Source organism: Hyla sarda, unplaced genomic scaffold, assembly GCF_029499605.1.
Source record: "Hyla sarda isolate aHylSar1 unplaced genomic scaffold, aHylSar1.hap1 scaffold_3222, whole genome shotgun sequence".
Classification (NCBI taxonomy): Eukaryota; Metazoa; Chordata; class Amphibia; order Anura; family Hylidae; genus Hyla; species Hyla sarda.
This window is the reverse complement of record NW_026609958.1, coordinates 1-21,602: the sequence shown is the minus strand read 5'-3', so window position 1 is coordinate 21,602 and position 21,602 is coordinate 1. Positions and strand designations below refer to the sequence as shown.

The 21,602-nt window shown below is 46.1% G+C and overlaps 9 non-coding genes across 9 annotated transcripts; all 9 read left to right on the top strand.

Annotated features, from left to right (window-relative positions):
* The first annotated feature begins 1,104 nt into the window (after positions 1–1,104).
* Positions 1,105–1,295, top strand: LOC130329817 (U2 spliceosomal RNA). Its single transcript, XR_008873306.1, has one exon. It is a non-coding gene; the product is annotated as a U2 spliceosomal RNA (small nuclear RNA).
* Positions 1,296–3,386: 2,091 nt separating this feature from the next.
* On the top strand, positions 3,387–3,577 carry LOC130329816 (U2 spliceosomal RNA). Its single transcript, XR_008873305.1, has one exon. It is a non-coding gene; the product is annotated as a U2 spliceosomal RNA (small nuclear RNA).
* Positions 3,578–5,666: 2,089 nt separating this feature from the next.
* Positions 5,667–5,857, top strand: LOC130329815 (U2 spliceosomal RNA). Its single transcript, XR_008873304.1, has one exon. It is a non-coding gene; the product is annotated as a U2 spliceosomal RNA (small nuclear RNA).
* A 2,084-nt stretch (positions 5,858–7,941) lies between these two features.
* On the top strand, positions 7,942–8,132 carry LOC130329814 (U2 spliceosomal RNA). Its single transcript, XR_008873303.1, has one exon. It is a non-coding gene; the product is annotated as a U2 spliceosomal RNA (small nuclear RNA).
* Positions 8,133–10,218: 2,086 nt separating this feature from the next.
* Positions 10,219–10,409, top strand: LOC130329822 (U2 spliceosomal RNA). The gene has a single exon (XR_008873310.1). It is a non-coding gene; the product is annotated as a U2 spliceosomal RNA (small nuclear RNA).
* A 2,084-nt stretch (positions 10,410–12,493) lies between these two features.
* Positions 12,494–12,684, top strand: LOC130329821 (U2 spliceosomal RNA). Its single transcript, XR_008873309.1, has one exon. It is a non-coding gene; the product is annotated as a U2 spliceosomal RNA (small nuclear RNA).
* Positions 12,685–14,772: 2,088 nt separating this feature from the next.
* On the top strand, positions 14,773–14,963 carry LOC130329819 (U2 spliceosomal RNA). Its single transcript, XR_008873308.1, has one exon. It is a non-coding gene; the product is annotated as a U2 spliceosomal RNA (small nuclear RNA).
* Positions 14,964–17,036: 2,073 nt separating this feature from the next.
* On the top strand, positions 17,037–17,227 carry LOC130329818 (U2 spliceosomal RNA). The gene has a single exon (XR_008873307.1). It is a non-coding gene; the product is annotated as a U2 spliceosomal RNA (small nuclear RNA).
* Positions 17,228–19,317: 2,090 nt separating this feature from the next.
* LOC130329813 (U2 spliceosomal RNA) lies at positions 19,318–19,508 on the top strand. Its single transcript, XR_008873302.1, has one exon. It is a non-coding gene; the product is annotated as a U2 spliceosomal RNA (small nuclear RNA).
* The last annotated feature ends 2,094 nt before the right edge of the window (positions 19,509–21,602 follow it).

Sequence of the window (21,602 nt, the reverse complement as noted above, 5' to 3'; positions counted from 1 at the left end):
GGTATTGAATAAGCATTGCTGCACTGATGGGGTATGCATTAGACGAAAAAAAAGAAGAAAAAGAAGAATAATACGCCCAGAAAAGAGGCGAAAAGGAGAAAAACGTAAAAAAACGTGAAAAAAAAGTAAGAGGAAGAGAAGGGAAAAAAAGGTGGAAATGGGTTTAAAAGTGATTTCGGCGGAGAAATATATATATATATATATATATATATATATATATATATATATATACGCGCACACACACACATATATATAAACGTATTCTCCGTTGAGATATTGCAGCCGCTGCTGTGTCCAGGCCCAGGAGCCTTAGCACTGTGCTGTGATGTCACTCAATACCACTGACATCACTAGGTGTAAACAACATCTCTCCTTTGCTGTGTATGTGACTATGGAGCTGTTTGGTGATGTCGTCTATTATGGCCTTCATAGAAGCAACAGGAGATTGTTGCATCCATCTAGAACCCTCAGAACTACAGTGCTATGATGTCACTCACTTCCACAGGCCTTGCAGAGTGTAAACAACAACAACCCAGCTTTGTTGTGTATGTAACCATAGGGATTTGTGATGTCACCTAGAACCTTCACAGCAGCGACAGCTTTATGAGGAGCATCAGCACTGCTCTGCCTGAGCAGAACCATCACCGCCATAGGTTGTCAAATAACCCGGGTTTAACCCACACAGGTAAGTCCAATGGGGTGCAGGCATGTCCTCTATGCTTACAGCTTCCCGTGGGTGTTGGTTTGATACCGTTTGGGGACAGCCAAGGAGGCATCTGCAGGCAACAAAGGTAGGTGTGTGCTTGTGTGTGTGTTTCCTATGCAGATCCTAAGCCCAGTGTCACATGCAAGTAGGAGGAGTAAGAAGGGTTCCTGGCAAATCCGGGTTATGGATTGCATTTAAAAAGGCCCCGTGGGAGTGCAATGGGCCCCTGTCTTGCTGCTTAGCAATAATGGTATGGGTTTAGGTTCTGCTGTGTGTACTGGTGGTTGACTGCCCCCCAGCCCAGAGTGTGCATGGAAAATTGTCTGGCAGCCTCCCTGACAGCAAGCAGTGATAGTGCCCATGAAGGGGACCTTGTTGGGCCCGCCCCTTTCACGGTTATCGCTTCTCGGCCTTTTGGCTAAGATCAAGTGTAGTATCTGTTCTTATCAGTTTAATATCTGATACGTCCCCTATCTGGGGACCATATATTAAATGGATTTTTGAGAACGGGGGCCGATTTCGAAGCTTGCTTCCGTCGCCCTATGCATTGACCCGATATGGCAGTATCTTCGGGTACAGTGCACCACCCCCTTACAGGGTTAAAAAGAAAGATTCCTACTTTCATTGCTACCTGCTTGCTGGCTAGCCAGCTAGCCAGCCCTGTGGGCCTTGCTGCTGCTGCTGCTGCAGCCAAAAAACAAAAGGTGGTGCTGCTGCTGCTTCTGCTTCTGCTTGTGTCTGGCCGCTGTTGGAGCGTCCAGGCACAGGACTTCTGCTGCTGCTGACTAAATGGCCTCCTTAATTGGATCATTTGAGTAGCCAGCACACCTGTGCAGGTAGGGCATGACATGATAGGCAGCTGCCTTGATAGCGGGTGGGTGCTGAATGTTCCTAATTGACAAAATAAGATTAATGCTTATGAAGAAATATAAAATCTCATCCCTTCCCCAATATCGCGCCACACCCCTACCCCTTAATTCCCTGGTTGAACTTGATGGACATATGTCTTTTTTCGACCGTACTAACTATGTAACTATGTAACATAACATGGGGGGGGGGGGGTCTCCTGGCTGTTCACACAGGTGTGTCATTGCTGTACATTGACCATGCATTGCTTCTGTGGTATTGCAAAGGCAAAGACAAATGCTTCCAGCCATCCATTGCACTAATGGATTGGTCATCAGCTGGCTGTCTATGTCCCGCATCAATATAGACCAAAGTACAGAGGGTTAGGCTATGCTATTGTGCACCTACCTGATGCATCAGAAGGTGCGAGGCCCTTGCTAAATTCTGTGCACAGACTTTGAGATCTATGCTTTAGACTGTATCTAAACCTGCTCCAACATGGACTGACATTCTGGCCTACTTTCAGCCGATGCGACTTGTCTGTCGCTGAACAGTCGCTTTTTATGTATTCAGCACCTATGTATAATGTTGTAAAAATGCTCTAGAAGCTAAAGTCGCAGAAATGTCACACATATTTGGCCTGCAACTTTCTGTGCGACAAATTCAGACAGGAAAAATCAGTATAAATCCTTAGAAAATTATCCCCCAGTGTCTCCATCTGCTGGCGGTATTGAATAAGCATTGCTGCACTGATGGGGTATGCATTAGACGAAAAAAAAGAAGAAAAAGAAGAATAATACGCCCAGAAAAGAGGCGAAAAGGAGAAAAACGTAAAAAAACGTGAAAAAAAAGTAAGAGGAAGAGAAGGGAAAAAAAGGTGGAAATGGGTTTAAAAGTGATTTCGGCGGAGAAATATATATATATATATATATATATATATATATATATATATATATATATACGCGCACACACACACATATATATAAACGTATTCTCCGTTGAGATATTGCAGCCGCTGCTGTGTCCAGGCCCAGGAGCCTTAGCACTGTGCTGTGATGTCACTCAATACCACTGACATCACTAGGTGTAAACAACATCTCTCCTTTGCTGTGTATGTGACTATGGAGCTGTTTGGTGATGTCGTCTATTATGGCCTTCATAGAAGCAACAGGAGATTGTTGCATCCATCTAGAACCCTCAGAACTACAGTGCTATGATGTCACTCACTTCCACAGGCCTTGCAGAGTGTAAACAACAACAACCCAGCTTTGTTGTGTATGTAACCATAGGGATTTGTGATGTCACCTAGAACCTTCACAGCAGCGACAGCTTTATGAGGAGCATCAGCACTGCTCTGCCTGAGCAGAACCATCACCGCCATAGGTTGTCAAATAACCCGGGTTTAACCCACACAGGTAAGTCCAATGGGGTGCAGGCATGTCCTCTATGCTTACAGCTTCCCGTGGGTGTTGGTTTGATACCGTTTGGGGACAGCCAAGGAGGCATCTGCAGGCAACAAAGGTAGGTGTGTGCTTGTGTGTGTGTTTCCTATGCAGATCCTAAGCCCAGTGTCACATGCAAGTAGGAGGAGTAAGAAGGGTTCCTGGCAAATCCGGGTTATGGATTGCATTTAAAAAGGCCCCGTGGGAGTGCAATGGGCCCCTGTCTTGCTGCTTAGCAATAATGGTATGGGTTTAGGTTCTGCTGTGTGTACTGGTGGTTGACTGCCCCCCAGCCCAGAGTGTGCATGGAAAATTGTCTGGCAGCCTCCCTGACAGCAAGCAGTGATAGTGCCCATGAAGGGGACCTTGTTGGGCCCGCCCCTTTCACGGTTATCGCTTCTCGGCCTTTTGGCTAAGATCAAGTGTAGTATCTGTTCTTATCAGTTTAATATCTGATACGTCCCCTATCTGGGGACCATATATTAAATGGATTTTTGAGAACGGGGGCCGATTTCGAAGCTTGCTTCCGTCGCCCTATGCATTGACCCGATATGGCAGTATCTTCGGGTACAGTGCACCACCCCCTTACAGGGTTAAAAAGAAAGATTCCTACTTTCATTGCTACCTGCTTGCTGGCTAGCCAGCTAGCCAGCCCTGTGGGCCTTGCTGCTGCTGCTGCTGCAGCCAAAAAACAAAAGGTGGTGCTGCTGCTGCTTCTGCTTCTGCTTGTGTCTGGCCGCTGTTGGAGCGTCCAGGCACAGGACTTCTGCTGCTGCTGACTAAATGGCCTCCTTAATTGGATCATTTGAGTAGCCAGCACACCTGTGCAGGTAGGGCATGACATGATAGGCAGCTGCCTTGATAGCGGGTGGGTGCTGAATGTTCCTAATTGACAAAATAAGATTAATGCTTATGAAGAAATATAAAATCTCATCCCTTCCCCAATATCGCGCCACACCCCTACCCCTTAATTCCCTGGTTGAACTTGATGGACATATGTCTTTTTTCGACCGTACTAACTATGTAACTATGTAACATAACATGGGGGGGGGGGGGTCTCCTGGCTGTTCACACAGGTGTGTCATTGCTGTACATTGACCATGCATTGCTTCTGTGGTATTGCAAAGGCAAAGACAAATGCTTCCAGCCATCCATTGCACTAATGGATTGGTCATCAGCTGGCTGTCTATGTCCCGCATCAATATAGACCAAAGTACAGAGGGTTAGGCTATGCTATTGTGCACCTACCTGATGCATCAGAAGGTGCGAGGCCCTTGCTAAATTCTGTGCACAGACTTTGAGATCTATGCTTTAGACTGTATCTAAACCTGCTCCAACATGGACTGACATTCTGGCCTACTTTCAGCCGATGCGACTTGTCTGTCGCTGAACAGTCGCTTTTTATGTATTCAGCACCTATGTATAATGTTGTAAAAATGCTCTAGAAGCTAAAGTCGCAGAAATGTCACACATATTTGGCCTGCAACTTTCTGTGCGACAAATTCAGACAGGAAAAATCAGTATAAATCCTTAGAAAATTATCCCCCAGTGTCTCCATCTGCTGGCGGTATTGAATAAGCATTGCTGCACTGATGGGGTATGCATTAGACGAAAAAAAAGAAGAAAAAGAAGAATAATACGCCCAGAAAAGAGGCGAAAAGGAGAAAAACGTAAAAAAACGTGAAAAAAAAGTAAGAGGAAGAGAAGGGAAAAAAAGGTGGAAATGGGTTTAAAAGTGATTTCGGCGGAGAAATATATATATATATATATATATATATATATATATATATATATATATACGCGCACACACACACATATATATAAACGTATTCTCCGTTGAGATATTGCAGCCGCTGCTGTGTCCAGGCCCAGGAGCCTTAGCACTGTGCTGTGATGTCACTCAATACCACTGACATCACTAGGTGTAAACAACATCTCTCCTTTGCTGTGTATGTGACTATGGAGCTGTTTGGTGATGTCGTCTATTATGGCCTTCATAGAAGCAACAGGAGATTGTTGCATCCATCTAGAACCCTCAGAACTACAGTGCTATGATGTCACTCACTTCCACAGGCCTTGCAGAGTGTAAACAACAACAACCCAGCTTTGTTGTGTATGTAACCATAGGGATTTGTGATGTCACCTAGAACCTTCACAGCAGCGACAGCTTTATGAGGAGCATCAGCACTGCTCTGCCTGAGCAGAACCATCACCGCCATAGGTTGTCAAATAACCCGGGTTTAACCCACACAGGTAAGTCCAATGGGGTGCAGGCATGTCCTCTATGCTTACAGCTTCCCGTGGGTGTTGGTTTGATACCGTTTGGGGACAGCCAAGGAGGCATCTGCAGGCAACAAAGGTAGGTGTGTGCTTGTGTGTGTGTTTCCTATGCAGATCCTAAGCCCAGTGTCACATGCAAGTAGGAGGAGTAAGAAGGGTTCCTGGCAAATCCGGGTTATGGATTGCATTTAAAAAGGCCCCGTGGGAGTGCAATGGGCCCCTGTCTTGCTGCTTAGCAATAATGGTATGGGTTTAGGTTCTGCTGTGTGTACTGGTGGTTGACTGCCCCCCAGCCCAGAGTGTGCATGGAAAATTGTCTGGCAGCCTCCCTGACAGCAAGCAGTGATAGTGCCCATGAAGGGGACCTTGTTGGGCCCGCCCCTTTCACGGTTATCGCTTCTCGGCCTTTTGGCTAAGATCAAGTGTAGTATCTGTTCTTATCAGTTTAATATCTGATACGTCCCCTATCTGGGGACCATATATTAAATGGATTTTTGAGAACGGGGGCCGATTTCGAAGCTTGCTTCCGTCGCCCTATGCATTGACCCGATATGGCAGTATCTTCGGGTACAGTGCACCACCCCCTTACAGGGTTAAAAAGAAAGATTCCTACTTTCATTGCTACCTGCTTGCTGGCTAGCCAGCTAGCCAGCCCTGTGGGCCTTGCTGCTGCTGCTGCTGCAGCCAAAAAACAAAAGGTGGTGCTGCTGCTGCTTCTGCTTCTGCTTGTGTCTGGCCGCTGTTGGAGCGTCCAGGCACAGGACTTCTGCTGCTGCTGACTAAATGGCCTCCTTAATTGGATCATTTGAGTAGCCAGCACACCTGTGCAGGTAGGGCATGACATGATAGGCAGCTGCCTTGATAGCGGGTGGGTGCTGAATGTTCCTAATTGACAAAATAAGATTAATGCTTATGAAGAAATATAAAATCTCATCCCTTCCCCAATATCGCGCCACACCCCTACCCCTTAATTCCCTGGTTGAACTTGATGGACATATGTCTTTTTTCGACCGTACTAACTATGTAACTATGTAACATAACATGGGGGGGGGGGGTCTCCTGGCTGTTCACACAGGTGTGTCATTGCTGTACATTGACCATGCATTGCTTCTGTGGTATTGCAAAGGCAAAGACAAATGCTTCCAGCCATCCATTGCACTAATGGATTGGTCATCAGCTGGCTGTCTATGTCCCGCATCAATATAGACCAAAGTACAGAGGGTTAGGCTATGCTATTGTGCACCTACCTGATGCATCAGAAGGTGCGAGGCCCTTGCTAAATTCTGTGCACAGACTTTGAGATCTATGCTTTAGACTGTATCTAAACCTGCTCCAACATGGACTGACATTCTGGCCTACTTTCAGCCGATGCGACTTGTCTGTCGCTGAACAGTCGCTTTTTATGTATTCAGCACCTATGTATAATGTTGTAAAAATGCTCTAGAAGCTAAAGTCGCAGAAATGTCACACATATTTGGCCTGCAACTTTCTGTGCGACAAATTCAGACAGGAAAAATCAGTATAAATCCTTAGAAAATTATCCCCCAGTGTCTCCATCTGCTGGCGGTATTGAATAAGCATTGCTGCACTGATGGGGTATGCATTAGACGAAAAAAAAGAAGAAAAAGAAGAATAATACGCCCAGAAAAGAGGCGAAAAGGAGAAAAACGTAAAAAAACGTGAAAAAAAAGTAAGAGGAAGAGAAGGGAAAAAAAGGTGGAAATGGGTTTAAAAGTGATTTCGGCGGAGAAATATATATATATATATATATATATATATATATATATATATATACGCGCACACACACACATATATATAAACGTATTCTCCGTTGAGATATTGCAGCCGCTGCTGTGTCCAGGCCCAGGAGCCTTAGCACTGTGCTGTGATGTCACTCAATACCACTGACATCACTAGGTGTAAACAACATCTCTCCTTTGCTGTGTATGTGACTATGGAGCTGTTTGGTGATGTCGTCTATTATGGCCTTCATAGAAGCAACAGGAGATTGTTGCATCCATCTAGAACCCTCAGAACTACAGTGCTATGATGTCACTCACTTCCACAGGCCTTGCAGAGTGTAAACAACAACAACCCAGCTTTGTTGTGTATGTAACCATAGGGATTTGTGATGTCACCTAGAACCTTCACAGCAGCGACAGCTTTATGAGGAGCATCAGCACTGCTCTGCCTGAGCAGAACCATCACCGCCATAGGTTGTCAAATAACCCGGGTTTAACCCACACAGGTAAGTCCAATGGGGTGCAGGCATGTCCTCTATGCTTACAGCTTCCCGTGGGTGTTGGTTTGATACCGTTTGGGGACAGCCAAGGAGGCATCTGCAGGCAACAAAGGTAGGTGTGTGCTTGTGTGTGTGTTTCCTATGCAGATCCTAAGCCCAGTGTCACATGCAAGTAGGAGGAGTAAGAAGGGTTCCTGGCAAATCCGGGTTATGGATTGCATTTAAAAAGGCCCCGTGGGAGTGCAATGGGCCCCTGTCTTGCTGCTTAGCAATAATGGTATGGGTTTAGGTTCTGCTGTGTGTACTGGTGGTTGACTGCCCCCCAGCCCAGAGTGTGCATGGAAAATTGTCTGGCAGCCTCCCTGACAGCAAGCAGTGATAGTGCCCATGAAGGGGACCTTGTTGGGCCCGCCCCTTTCACGGTTATCGCTTCTCGGCCTTTTGGCTAAGATCAAGTGTAGTATCTGTTCTTATCAGTTTAATATCTGATACGTCCCCTATCTGGGGACCATATATTAAATGGATTTTTGAGAACGGGGGCCGATTTCGAAGCTTGCTTCCGTCGCCCTATGCATTGACCCGATATGGCAGTATCTTCGGGTACAGTGCACCACCCCCTTACAGGGTTAAAAAGAAAGATTCCTACTTTCATTGCTACCTGCTTGCTGGCTAGCCAGCTAGCCAGCCCTGTGGGCCTTGCTGCTGCTGCTGCTGCAGCCAAAAAACAAAAGGTGGTGCTGCTGCTGCTTCTGCTTCTGCTTGTGTCTGGCCGCTGTTGGAGCGTCCAGGCACAGGACTTCTGCTGCTGCTGACTAAATGGCCTCCTTAATTGGATCATTTGAGTAGCCAGCACACCTGTGCAGGTAGGGCATGACATGATAGGCAGCTGCCTTGATAGCGGGTGGGTGCTGAATGTTCCTAATTGACAAAATAAGATTAATGCTTATGAAGAAATATAAAATCTCATCCCTTCCCCAATATCGCGCCACACCCCTACCCCTTAATTCCCTGGTTGAACTTGATGGACATATGTCTTTTTTCGACCGTACTAACTATGTAACTATGTAACATAACATGGGGGGGGGGGGGGTCTCCTGGCTGTTCACACAGGTGTGTCATTGCTGTACATTGACCATGCATTGCTTCTGTGGTATTGCAAAGGCAAAGACAAATGCTTCCAGCCATCCATTGCACTAATGGATTGGTCATCAGCTGGCTGTCTATGTCCCGCATCAATATAGACCAAAGTACAGAGGGTTAGGCTATGCTATTGTGCACCTACCTGATGCATCAGAAGGTGCGAGGCCCTTGCTAAATTCTGTGCACAGACTTTGAGATCTATGCTTTAGACTGTATCTAAACCTGCTCCAACATGGACTGACATTCTGGCCTACTTTCAGCCGATGCGACTTGTCTGTCGCTGAACAGTCGCTTTTTATGTATTCAGCACCTATGTATAATGTTGTAAAAATGCTCTAGAAGCTAAAGTCGCAGAAATGTCACACATATTTGGCCTGCAACTTTCTGTGCGACAAATTCAGACAGGAAAAATCAGTATAAATCCTTAGAAAATTATCCCCCAGTGTCTCCATCTGCTGGCGGTATTGAATAAGCATTGCTGCACTGATGGGGTATGCATTAGACGAAAAAAAAGAAGAAAAAGAAGAATAATACGCCCAGAAAAGAGGCGAAAAGGAGAAAAACGTAAAAAAACGTGAAAAAAAAGTAAGAGGAAGAGAAGGGAAAAAAAGGTGGAAATGGGTTTAAAAGTGATTTCGGCGGAGAAATATATATATATATATATATATATATATATATATATATATATACGCGCACACACACACATATATATAAACGTATTCTCCGTTGAGATATTGCAGCCGCTGCTGTGTCCAGGCCCAGGAGCCTTAGCACTGTGCTGTGATGTCACTCAATACCACTGACATCACTAGGTGTAAACAACATCTCTCCTTTGCTGTGTATGTGACTATGGAGCTGTTTGGTGATGTCGTCTATTATGGCCTTCATAGAAGCAACAGGAGATTGTTGCATCCATCTAGAACCCTCAGAACTACAGTGCTATGATGTCACTCACTTCCACAGGCCTTGCAGAGTGTAAACAACAACAACCCAGCTTTGTTGTGTATGTAACCATAGGGATTTGTGATGTCACCTAGAACCTTCACAGCAGCGACAGCTTTATGAGGAGCATCAGCACTGCTCTGCCTGAGCAGAACCATCACCGCCATAGGTTGTCAAATAACCCGGGTTTAACCCACACAGGTAAGTCCAATGGGGTGCAGGCATGTCCTCTATGCTTACAGCTTCCCGTGGGTGTTGGTTTGATACCGTTTGGGGACAGCCAAGGAGGCATCTGCAGGCAACAAAGGTAGGTGTGTGCTTGTGTGTGTGTTTCCTATGCAGATCCTAAGCCCAGTGTCACATGCAAGTAGGAGGAGTAAGAAGGGTTCCTGGCAAATCCGGGTTATGGATTGCATTTAAAAAGGCCCCGTGGGAGTGCAATGGGCCCCTGTCTTGCTGCTTAGCAATAATGGTATGGGTTTAGGTTCTGCTGTGTGTACTGGTGGTTGACTGCCCCCCAGCCCAGAGTGTGCATGGAAAATTGTCTGGCAGCCTCCCTGACAGCAAGCAGTGATAGTGCCCATGAAGGGGACCTTGTTGGGCCCGCCCCTTTCACGGTTATCGCTTCTCGGCCTTTTGGCTAAGATCAAGTGTAGTATCTGTTCTTATCAGTTTAATATCTGATACGTCCCCTATCTGGGGACCATATATTAAATGGATTTTTGAGAACGGGGGCCGATTTCGAAGCTTGCTTCCGTCGCCCTATGCATTGACCCGATATGGCAGTATCTTCGGGTACAGTGCACCACCCCCTTACAGGGTTAAAAAGAAAGATTCCTACTTTCATTGCTACCTGCTTGCTGGCTAGCCAGCTAGCCAGCCCTGTGGGCCTTGCTGCTGCTGCTGCTGCAGCCAAAAAACAAAAGGTGGTGCTGCTGCTGCTTCTGCTTCTGCTTGTGTCTGGCCGCTGTTGGAGCGTCCAGGCACAGGACTTCTGCTGCTGCTGACTAAATGGCCTCCTTAATTGGATCATTTGAGTAGCCAGCACACCTGTGCAGGTAGGGCATGACATGATAGGCAGCTGCCTTGATAGCGGGTGGGTGCTGAATGTTCCTAATTGACAAAATAAGATTAATGCTTATGAAGAAATATAAAATCTCATCCCTTCCCCAATATCGCGCCACACCCCTACCCCTTAATTCCCTGGTTGAACTTGATGGACATATGTCTTTTTTCGACCGTACTAACTATGTAACTATGTAACATAACATGGGGGGGGGGGGGGTCTCCTGGCTGTTCACACAGGTGTGTCATTGCTGTACATTGACCATGCATTGCTTCTGTGGTATTGCAAAGGCAAAGACAAATGCTTCCAGCCATCCATTGCACTAATGGATTGGTCATCAGCTGGCTGTCTATGTCCCGCATCAATATAGACCAAAGTACAGAGGGTTAGGCTATGCTATTGTGCACCTACCTGATGCATCAGAAGGTGCGAGGCCCTTGCTAAATTCTGTGCACAGACTTTGAGATCTATGCTTTAGACTGTATCTAAACCTGCTCCAACATGGACTGACATTCTGGCCTACTTTCAGCCGATGCGACTTGTCTGTCGCTGAACAGTCGCTTTTTATGTATTCAGCACCTATGTATAATGTTGTAAAAATGCTCTAGAAGCTAAAGTCGCAGAAATGTCACACATATTTGGCCTGCAACTTTCTGTGCGACAAATTCAGACAGGAAAAATCAGTATAAATCCTTAGAAAATTATCCCCCAGTGTCTCCATCTGCTGGCGGTATTGAATAAGCATTGCTGCACTGATGGGGTATGCATTAGACGAAAAAAAAGAAGAAAAAGAAGAATAATACGCCCAGAAAAGAGGCGAAAAGGAGAAAAACGTAAAAAAACGTGAAAAAAAAGTAAGAGGAAGAGAAGGGAAAAAAAGGTGGAAATGGGTTTAAAAGTGATTTCGGCGGAGAAATATATATATATATATATATATATATATATATATATATATACGCGCACACACACACATATATATAAACGTATTCTCCGTTGAGATATTGCAGCCGCTGCTGTGTCCAGGCCCAGGAGCCTTAGCACTGTGCTGTGATGTCACTCAATACCACTGACATCACTAGGTGTAAACAACATCTCTCCTTTGCTGTGTATGTGACTATGGAGCTGTTTGGTGATGTCGTCTATTATGGCCTTCATAGAAGCAACAGGAGATTGTTGCATCCATCTAGAACCCTCAGAACTACAGTGCTATGATGTCACTCACTTCCACAGGCCTTGCAGAGTGTAAACAACAACAACCCAGCTTTGTTGTGTATGTAACCATAGGGATTTGTGATGTCACCTAGAACCTTCACAGCAGCGACAGCTTTATGAGGAGCATCAGCACTGCTCTGCCTGAGCAGAACCATCACCGCCATAGGTTGTCAAATAACCCGGGTTTAACCCACACAGGTAAGTCCAATGGGGTGCAGGCATGTCCTCTATGCTTACAGCTTCCCGTGGGTGTTGGTTTGATACCGTTTGGGGACAGCCAAGGAGGCATCTGCAGGCAACAAAGGTAGGTGTGTGCTTGTGTGTGTGTTTCCTATGCAGATCCTAAGCCCAGTGTAACATGCAAGTAGGAGGAGTAAGAAGGGTTCCTGGCAAATCCGGGTTATGGATTGCATTTAAAAAGGCCCCGTGGGAGTGCAATGGGCCCCTGTCTTGCTGCTTAGCAATAATGGTATGGGTTTAGGTTCTGCTGTGTGTACTGGTGGTTGACTGCCCCCCAGCCCAGAGTGTGCATGGAAAATTGTCTGGCAGCCTCCCTGACAGCAAGCAGTGATAGTGCCCATGAAGGGGACCTTGTTGGGCCCGCCCCTTTCACGGTTATCGCTTCTCGGCCTTTTGGCTAAGATCAAGTGTAGTATCTGTTCTTATCAGTTTAATATCTGATACGTCCCCTATCTGGGGACCATATATTAAATGGATTTTTGAGAACGGGGGCCGATTTCGAAGCTTGCTTCCGTCGCCCTATGCATTGACCCGATATGGCAGTATCTTCGGGTACAGTGCACCACCCCCTTACAGGGTTAAAAAGAAAGATTCCTACTTTCATTGCTACCTGCTTGCTGGCTAGCCAGCTAGCCAGCCCTGTGGGCCTTGCTGCTGCTGCTGCTGCAGCCAAAAAACAAAAGGTGGTGCTGCTGCTGCTTCTGCTTCTGCTTGTGTCTGGCCGCTGTTGGAGCGTCCAGGCACAGGACTTCTGCTGCTGCTGACTAAATGGCCTCCTTAATTGGATCATTTGAGTAGCCAGCACACCTGTGCAGGTAGGGCATGACATGATAGGCAGCTGCCTTGATAGCGGGTGGGTGCTGAATGTTCCTAATTGACAAAATAAGATTAATGCTTATGAAGAAATATAAAATCTCATCCCTTCCCCAATATCGCGCCACACCCCTACCCCTTAATTCCCTGGTTGAACTTGATGGACATATGTCTTTTTTCGACCGTACTAACTATGTAACTATGTAACATAACATGGGGGGGGGGGGGGTCTCCTGGCTGTTCACACAGGTGTGTCATTGCTGTACATTGACCATGCATTGCTTCTGTGGTATTGCAAAGGCAAAGACAAATGCTTCCAGCCATCCATTGCACTAATGGATTGGTCATCAGCTGGCTGTCTATGTCCCGCATCAATATAGACCAAAGTACAGAGGGTTAGGCTATGCTATTGTGCACCTACCTGATGCATCAGAAGGTGCGAGGCCCTTGCTAAATTCTGTGCACAGACTTTGAGATCTATGCTTTAGACTGTATCTAAACCTGCTCCAACATGGACTGACATTCTGGCCTACTTTCAGCCGATGCGACTTGTCTGTCGCTGAACAGTCGCTTTTTATGTATTCAGCACCTATGTATAATGTTGTAAAAATGCTCTAGAAGCTAAAGTCGCAGAAATGTCACACATATTTGGCCTGCAACTTTCTGTGCGACAAATTCAGACAGGAAAAATCAGTATAAATCCTTAGAAAATTATCCCCCAGTGTCTCCATCTGCTGGCGGTATTGAATAAGCATTGCTGCACTGATGGGGTATGCATTAGACGAAAAAAAAGAAGAAAAAGAAGAATAATACGCCCAGAAAAGAGGCGAAAAGGAGAAAAACGTAAAAAAACGTGAAAAAAAAGTAAGAGGAAGAGAAGGGAAAAAAAGGTGGAAATGGGTTTAAAAGTGATTTCGGCGGAGAAATATATATATATATATATATATATATATATATATATATATATATACGCGCACACACACACATATATATAAACGTATTCTCCGTTGAGATATTGCAGCCGCTGCTGTGTCCAGGCCCAGGAGCCTTAGCACTGTGCTGTGATGTCACTCAATACCACTGACATCACTAGGTGTAAACAACATCTCTCCTTTGCTGTGTATGTGACTATGGAGCTGTTTGGTGATGTCGTCTATTATGGCCTTCATAGAAGCAACAGGAGATTGTTGCATCCATCTAGAACCCTCAGAACTACAGTGCTATGATGTCACTCACTTCCACAGGCCTTGCAGAGTGTAAACAACAACAACCCAGCTTTGTTGTGTATGTAACCATAGGGATTTGTGATGTCACCTAGAACCTTCACAGCAGCGACAGCTTTATGAGGAGCATCAGCACTGCTCTGCCTGAGCAGAACCATCACCGCCATAGGTTGTCAAATAACCCGGGTTTAACCCACACAGGTAAGTCCAATGGGGTGCAGGCATGTCCTCTATGCTTACAGCTTCCCGTGGGTGTTGGTTTGATACCGTTTGGGGACAGCCAAGGAGGCATCTGCAGGCAACAAAGGTAGGTGTGTGCTTGTGTGTGTGTTTCCTATGCAGATCCTAAGCCCAGTGTCACATGCAAGTAGGAGGAGTAAGAAGGGTTCCTGGCAAATCCGGGTTATGGATTGCATTTAAAAAGGCCCCGTGGGAGTGCAATGGGCCCCTGTCTTGCTGCTTAGCAATAATGGTATGGGTTTAGGTTCTGCTGTGTGTACTGGTGGTTGACTGCCCCCCAGCCCAGAGTGTGCATGGAAAATTGTCTGGCAGCCTCCCTGACAGCAAGCAGTGATAGTGCCCATGAAGGGGACCTTGTTGGGCCCGCCCCTTTCACGGTTATCGCTTCTCGGCCTTTTGGCTAAGATCAAGTGTAGTATCTGTTCTTATCAGTTTAATATCTGATACGTCCCCTATCTGGGGACCATATATTAAATGGATTTTTGAGAACGGGGGCCGATTTCGAAGCTTGCTTCCGTCGCCCTATGCATTGACCCGATATGGCAGTATCTTCGGGTACAGTGCACCACCCCCTTACAGGGTTAAAAAGAAAGATTCCTACTTTCATTGCTACCTGCTTGCTGGCTAGCCAGCTAGCCAGCCCTGTGGGCCTTGCTGCTGCTGCTGCTGCAGCCAAAAAACAAAAGGTGGTGCTGCTGCTGCTTCTGCTTCTGCTTGTGTCTGGCCGCTGTTGGAGCGTCCAGGCACAGGACTTCTGCTGCTGCTGACTAAATGGCCTCCTTAATTGGATCATTTGAGTAGCCAGCACACCTGTGCAGGTAGGGCATGACATGATAGGCAGCTGCCTTGATAGCGGGTGGGTGCTGAATGTTCCTAATTGACAAAATAAGATTAATGCTTATGAAGAAATATAAAATCTCATCCCTTCCCCAATATCGCGCCACACCCCTACCCCTTAATTCCCTGGTTGAACTTGATGGACATATGTCTTTTTTCGACCGTACTAACTATGTAACTATGTAACATAACATGGGGGGGGGGGGGTCTCCTGGCTGTTCACACAGGTGTGTCATTGCTGTACATTGACCATGCATTGCTTCTGTGGTATTGCAAAGGCAAAGACAAATGCTTCCAGCCATCCATTGCACTAATGGATTGGTCATCAGCTGGCTGTCTATGTCCCGCATCAATATAGACCAAAGTACAGAGGGTTAGGCTATGCTATTGTGCACCTACCTGATGCATCAGAAGGTGCGAGGCCCTTGCTAAATTCTGTGCACAGACTTTGAGATCTATGCTTTAGACTGTATCTAAACCTGCTCCAACATGGACTGACATTCTGGCCTACTTTCAGCCGATGCGACTTGTCTGTCGCTGAACAGTCGCTTTTTATGTATTCAGCACCTATGTATAATGTTGTAAAAATGCTCTAGAAGCTAAAGTCGCAGAAATGTCACACATATTTGGCCTGCAACTTTCTGTGCGACAAATTCAGACAGGAAAAATCAGTATAAATCCTTAGAAAATTATCCCCCAGTGTCTCCATCTGCTGGCGGTATTGAATAAGCATTGCTGCACTGATGGGGTATGCATTAGACGAAAAAAAAGAAGAAAAAGAAGAATAATACGCCCAGAAAAGAGGCGAAAAGGAGAAAAACGTAAAAAAACGTGAAAAAAAAGTAAGAGGAAGAGAAGGGAAAAAAAGGTGGAAATGGGTTTAAAAGTGATTTCGGCGGAGAAATATATATATATATATATATATATATATATACGCGCACACACACACATATATATAAACGTATTCTCCGTTGAGATATTGCAGCCGCTGCTGTGTCCAGGCCCAGGAGCCTTAGCACTGTGCTGTGATGTCACTCAATACCACTGACATCACTAGGTGTAAACAACATCTCTCCTTTGCTGTGTATGTGACTATGGAGCTGTTTGGTGATGTCGTCTATTATGGCCTTCATAGAAGCAACAGGAGATTGTTGCATCCATCTAGAACCCTCAGAACTACAGTGCTATGATGTCACTCACTTCCACAGGCCTTGCAGAGTGTAAACAACAACAACCCAGCTTTGTTGTGTATGTAACCATAGGGATTTGTGATGTCACCTAGAACCTTCACAGCAGCGACAGCTTTATGAGGAGCATCAGCACTGCTCTGCCTGAGCAGAACCATCACCGCCATAGGTTGTCAAATAACCCGGGTTTAACCCACACAGGTAAGTCCAATGGGGTGCAGGCATGTCCTCTATGCTTACAGCTTCCCGTGGGTGTTGGTTTGATACCGTTTGGGGACAGCCAAGGAGGCATCTGCAGGCAACAAAGGTAGGTGTGTGCTTGTGTGTGTGTTTCCTATGCAGATCCTAAGCCCAGTGTCACATGCAAGTAGGAGGAGTAAGAAGGGTTCCTGGCAAATCCGGGTTATGGATTGCATTTAAAAAGGCCCCGTGGGAGTGCAATGGGCCCCTGTCTTTCTGCTTAGCAATAATGGTATGGGTTTAGGTTCTGCTGTGTGTACTGGTGGTTGACTGCCCCCCAGCCCAGAGTGTGCATGGAAAATTGTCTGGCAGCCTCCCTGACAGCAAGCAGTGATAGTGCCCATGAAGGGGACCTTGTTGGGCCCGCCCCTTTCACGGTTATCGCTTCTCGGCCTTTTGGCTAAGATCAAGTGTAGTATCTGTTCTTATCAGTTTAATATCTGATACGTCCCCTATCTGGGGACCATATATTAAATGGATTTTTGAGAACGGGGGCCGATTTCGAAGCTTGCTTCCGTCGCCCTATGCATTGACCCGATATGGCAGTATCTTCGGGTACAGTGCACCACCCCCTTACAGGGTTAAAAAGAAAGATTCCTACTTTCATTGCTACCTGCTTGCTGGCTAGCCAGCTAGCCAGCCCTGTGGGCCTTGCTGCTGCTGCTGCTGCAGCCAAAAAACAAAAGGTGGTGCTGCTGCTGCTTCTGCTTCTGCTTGTGTCTGGCCGCTGTTGGAGCGTCCAGGCACAGGACTTCTGCTGCTGCTGACTAAATGGCCTCCTTAATTGGATCATTTGAGTAGCCAGCACACCTGTGCAGGTAGGGCATGACATGATAGGCAGCTGCCTTGATAGCGGGTGGGTGCTGAATGTTCCTAATTGACAAAATAAGATTAATGCTTATGAAGAAATATAAAATCTCATCCCTTCCCCAATATCGCGCCACACCCCTACCCCTTAATTCCCTGGTTGAACTTGATGGACATATGTCTTTTTTCGACCGTACTAACTATGTAACTATGTAACATAACATGGGGGGGGGGGGTCTCCTGGCTGTTCACACAGGTGTGTCATTGCTGTACATTGACCATGCATTGCTTCTGTGGTATTGCAAAGGCAAAGACAAATGCTTCCAGCCATCCATTGCACTAATGGATTGGTCATCAGCTGGCTGTCTATGTCCCGCATCAATATAGACCAAAGTACAGAGGGTTAGGCTATGCTATTGTGCACCTACCTGATGCATCAGAAGGTGCGAGGCCCTTGCTAAATTCTGTGCACAGACTTTGAGATCTATGCTTTAGACTGTATCTAAACCTGCTCCAACATGGACTGACATTCTGGCCTACTTTCAGCCGATGCGACTTGTCTGTCGCTGAACAGTCGCTTTTTATGTATTCAGCACCTATGTATAATGTTGTAAAAATGCTCTAGAAGCTAAAGTCGCAGAAATGTCACACATATTTGGCCTGCAACTTTCTGTGCGACAAATTCAGACAGGAAAAATCAGTATAAATCCTTAGAAAATTATCCCCCAGTGTCTCCATCTGCTGGCGGTATTGAATAAGCATTGCTGCACTGATGGGGTATGCATTAGACGAAAAAAAAGAAGAAAAAGAAGAATAATACACCCAGAAAAGAGGCGAAAAGGAGAAAAACGTAAAAAAACGTGAAAAAAAAGTAAGAGGAAGAGAAGGGAAAAAAAGGTGGAAATGGGTTTAAAAGTGATTTCGGCGGAGAAATATATATATATATATATATATATATATATATATATATATATATATATACGCGCACACACACACATATATATAAACGTATTCTCCGTTGAGATATTGCAGCCGCTGCTGTGTCCAGGCCCAGGAGCCTTAGCACTGTGCTGTGATGTCACTCAATACCACTGACATCACTAGGTGTAAACAACATCTCTCCTTTGCTGTGTATGTGACTATGGAGCTGTTTGGTGATGTCGTCTATTATGGCCTTCATAGAAGCAACAGGAGATTGTTGCATCCATCTAGAACCCTCAGAACTACAGTGCTATGATGTCACTCACTTCCACAGGCCTTGCAGAGTGTAAACAACAACAACCCAGCTTTGTTGTGTATGTAACCATAGGGATTTGTGATGTCACCTAGAACCTTCACAGCAGCGACAGCTTTATGAGGAGCATCAGCACTGCTCTGCCTGAGCAGAACCATCACCGCCATAGGTTGTCAAATAACCCGGGTTTAACCCACACAGGTAAGTCCAATGGGGTGCAGGCATGTCCTCTATGCTTACAGCTTCCCGTGGGTGTTGGTTTGATACCGTTTGGGGACAGCCAAGGAGGCATCTGCAGGCAACAAAGGTAGGTGTGTGCTTGTGTGTGTGTTTCCTATGCAGATCCTAAGCCCAGTGTCACATGCAAGTAGGAGGAGTAAGAAGGGTTCCTGGCAAATCCGGGTTATGGATTGCATTTAAAAAGGCCCCGTGGGAGTGCAATGGGCCCCTGTCTTGCTGCTTAGCAATAATGGTATGGGTTTAGGTTCTGCTGTGTGTACTGGTGGTTGACTGCCCCCCAGCCCAGAGTGTGCATGGAAAATTGTCTGGCAGCCTCCCTGACAGCAAGCAGTGATAGTGCCCATGAAGGGGACCTTGTTGGGCCCGCCCCTTTCACGGTTATCGCTTCTCGGCCTTTTGGCTAAGATCAAGTGTAGTATCTGTTCTTATCAGTTTAATATCTGATACGTCCCCTATCTGGGGACCATATATTAAATGGATTTTTGAGAACGGGGGCCGATTTCGAAGCTTGCTTCCGTCGCCCTATGCATTGACCCGATATGGCAGTATCTTCGGGTACAGTGCACCACCCCCTTACAGGGTTAAAAAGAAAGATTCCTACTTTCATTGCTACCTGCTTGCTGGCTAGCCAGCTAGCCAGCCCTGTGGGCCTTGCTGCTGCTGCTGCTGCAGCCAAAAAACAAAAGGTGGTGCTGCTGCTGCTTCTGCTTCTGCTTGTGTCTGGCCGCTGTTGGAGCGTCCAGGCACAGGACTTCTGCTGCTGCTGACTAAATGGCCTCCTTAATTGGATCATTTGAGTAGCCAGCACACCTGTGCAGGTAGGGCATGACATGATAGGCAGCTGCCTTGATAGCGGGTGGGTGCTGAATGTTCCTAATTGACAAAATAAGATTAATGCTTATGAAGAAATATAAAATCTCATCCCTTCCCCAATATCGCGCCACACCCCTACCCCTTAATTCCCTGGTTGAACTTGATGGACATATGTCTTTTTTCGACCGTACTAACTATGTAACTATGTAACATAACATGGGGGGGGGGGGGTCTCCTGGCTGTTCACACAGGTGTGTCATTGCTGTACATTGACCATGCATTGCTTCTGTGGTATTGCAAAGGCAAAGACAAATGCTTCCAGCCATCCATTGCACTAATGGATTGGTCATCAGCTGGCTGTCTATGTCCCGCATCAATATAGACCAAAGTAAAGAGGGTTAGGCTATGCTATTGTGCACCTACCTGATGCATCAGAAGGTGCGAGGCCCTTGCTAAATTCTGTGCACAGACTTTGAGATCTATGCTTTAGACTGTATCTAAACCTGCTCCAACATGGACTGACATTCTGGCCTACTTTCAGCCGATGCGACTTGTCTGTCGCTGAACAGTCGCTTTTTATGTATTCAGCACCTATGTATAATGTTGTAAAAATGCTCTAGAAGCTAAAGTCGCAGAAATGTCACACATATTTGGCCTGCAACTTTCTGTGCGACAAATTCAGACAGGAAAAATCAGTATAAATCCTTAGAAAATTATCCCCCAGTGTCTCCATCTGCTGGCGGTATTGAATAAGCATTGCTGCACTGATGGGGTATGCATTAGACGAAAAAAAAGAAGAAAAAGAAGAATAATACGCCCAGAAAAGAGGCGAAAAGGAGAAAAACGTAAAAAAACTTGAAAAAAAAGTAAGAGGAAGAGAAGGGAAAAAAAGGTGGAAATGGGTTTAAAAGTGATTTCGGCGGAGAAATATATATATATATATATATATATATATATATATATATATATATACGCGCACACACACACATATATATAAACGTATTCTCCGTTGAGATATTGCAGCCGCTGCTGTGTCCAGGCCCAGGAGCCTTAGCACTGTGCTGTGATGTCACTCAATACCACTGACATCACTAGGTGTAAACAACATCTCTCCTTTGCTGTGTATGTGACTATGGAGCTGTTTGGTGATGTCGTCTATTATGGCCTTCATAGAAGCAACAGGAGATTGTTGCATCCATCTAGAACCCTCAGAACTACAGTGCTATGATGTCACTCACTTCCACAGGCCTTGCAGAGTGTAAACAACAACAACCCAGCTTTGTTGTGTATGTAACCATAGGGATTTGTGATGTCACCTAGAACCTTCACAGCAGCGACAGCTTTATGAGGAGCATCAGCACTGCTCTGCCTGAGCAGAACCATCACCGCCATAGGTTGTCAAATAACCCGGGTTTAACCCACACAGGTAAGTCCAATGGGGTGCAGGCATGTCCTCTATGCTTACAGCTTCCCGTGGGTGTTGGTTTGATACCGTTTGGGGACAGCCAAGGAGGCATCTGCAGGCAACAAAGGTAGGTGTGTGCTTGTGTGTGTGTTTCCTATGCAGATCCTAAGCCCAGTGTCACATGCAAGTAGGAGGAGTAAGAAGGGTTCCTGGCAAATCCGGGTTATGGATTGCATTTAAAAAGGCCCCGTGGGAGTGCAATGGGCCCCTGTCTTGCTGCTTAGCAATAATGGTATGGGTTTAGGTTCTGCTGTGTGTACTGGTGGTTGACTGCCCCCCAGCCCAGAGTGTGCATGGAAAATTGTCTGGCAGCCTCCCTGACAGCAAGCAGTGATAGTGCCCATGAAGGGGACCTTGTTGGGCCCGCCCCTTTCACGGTTATCGCTT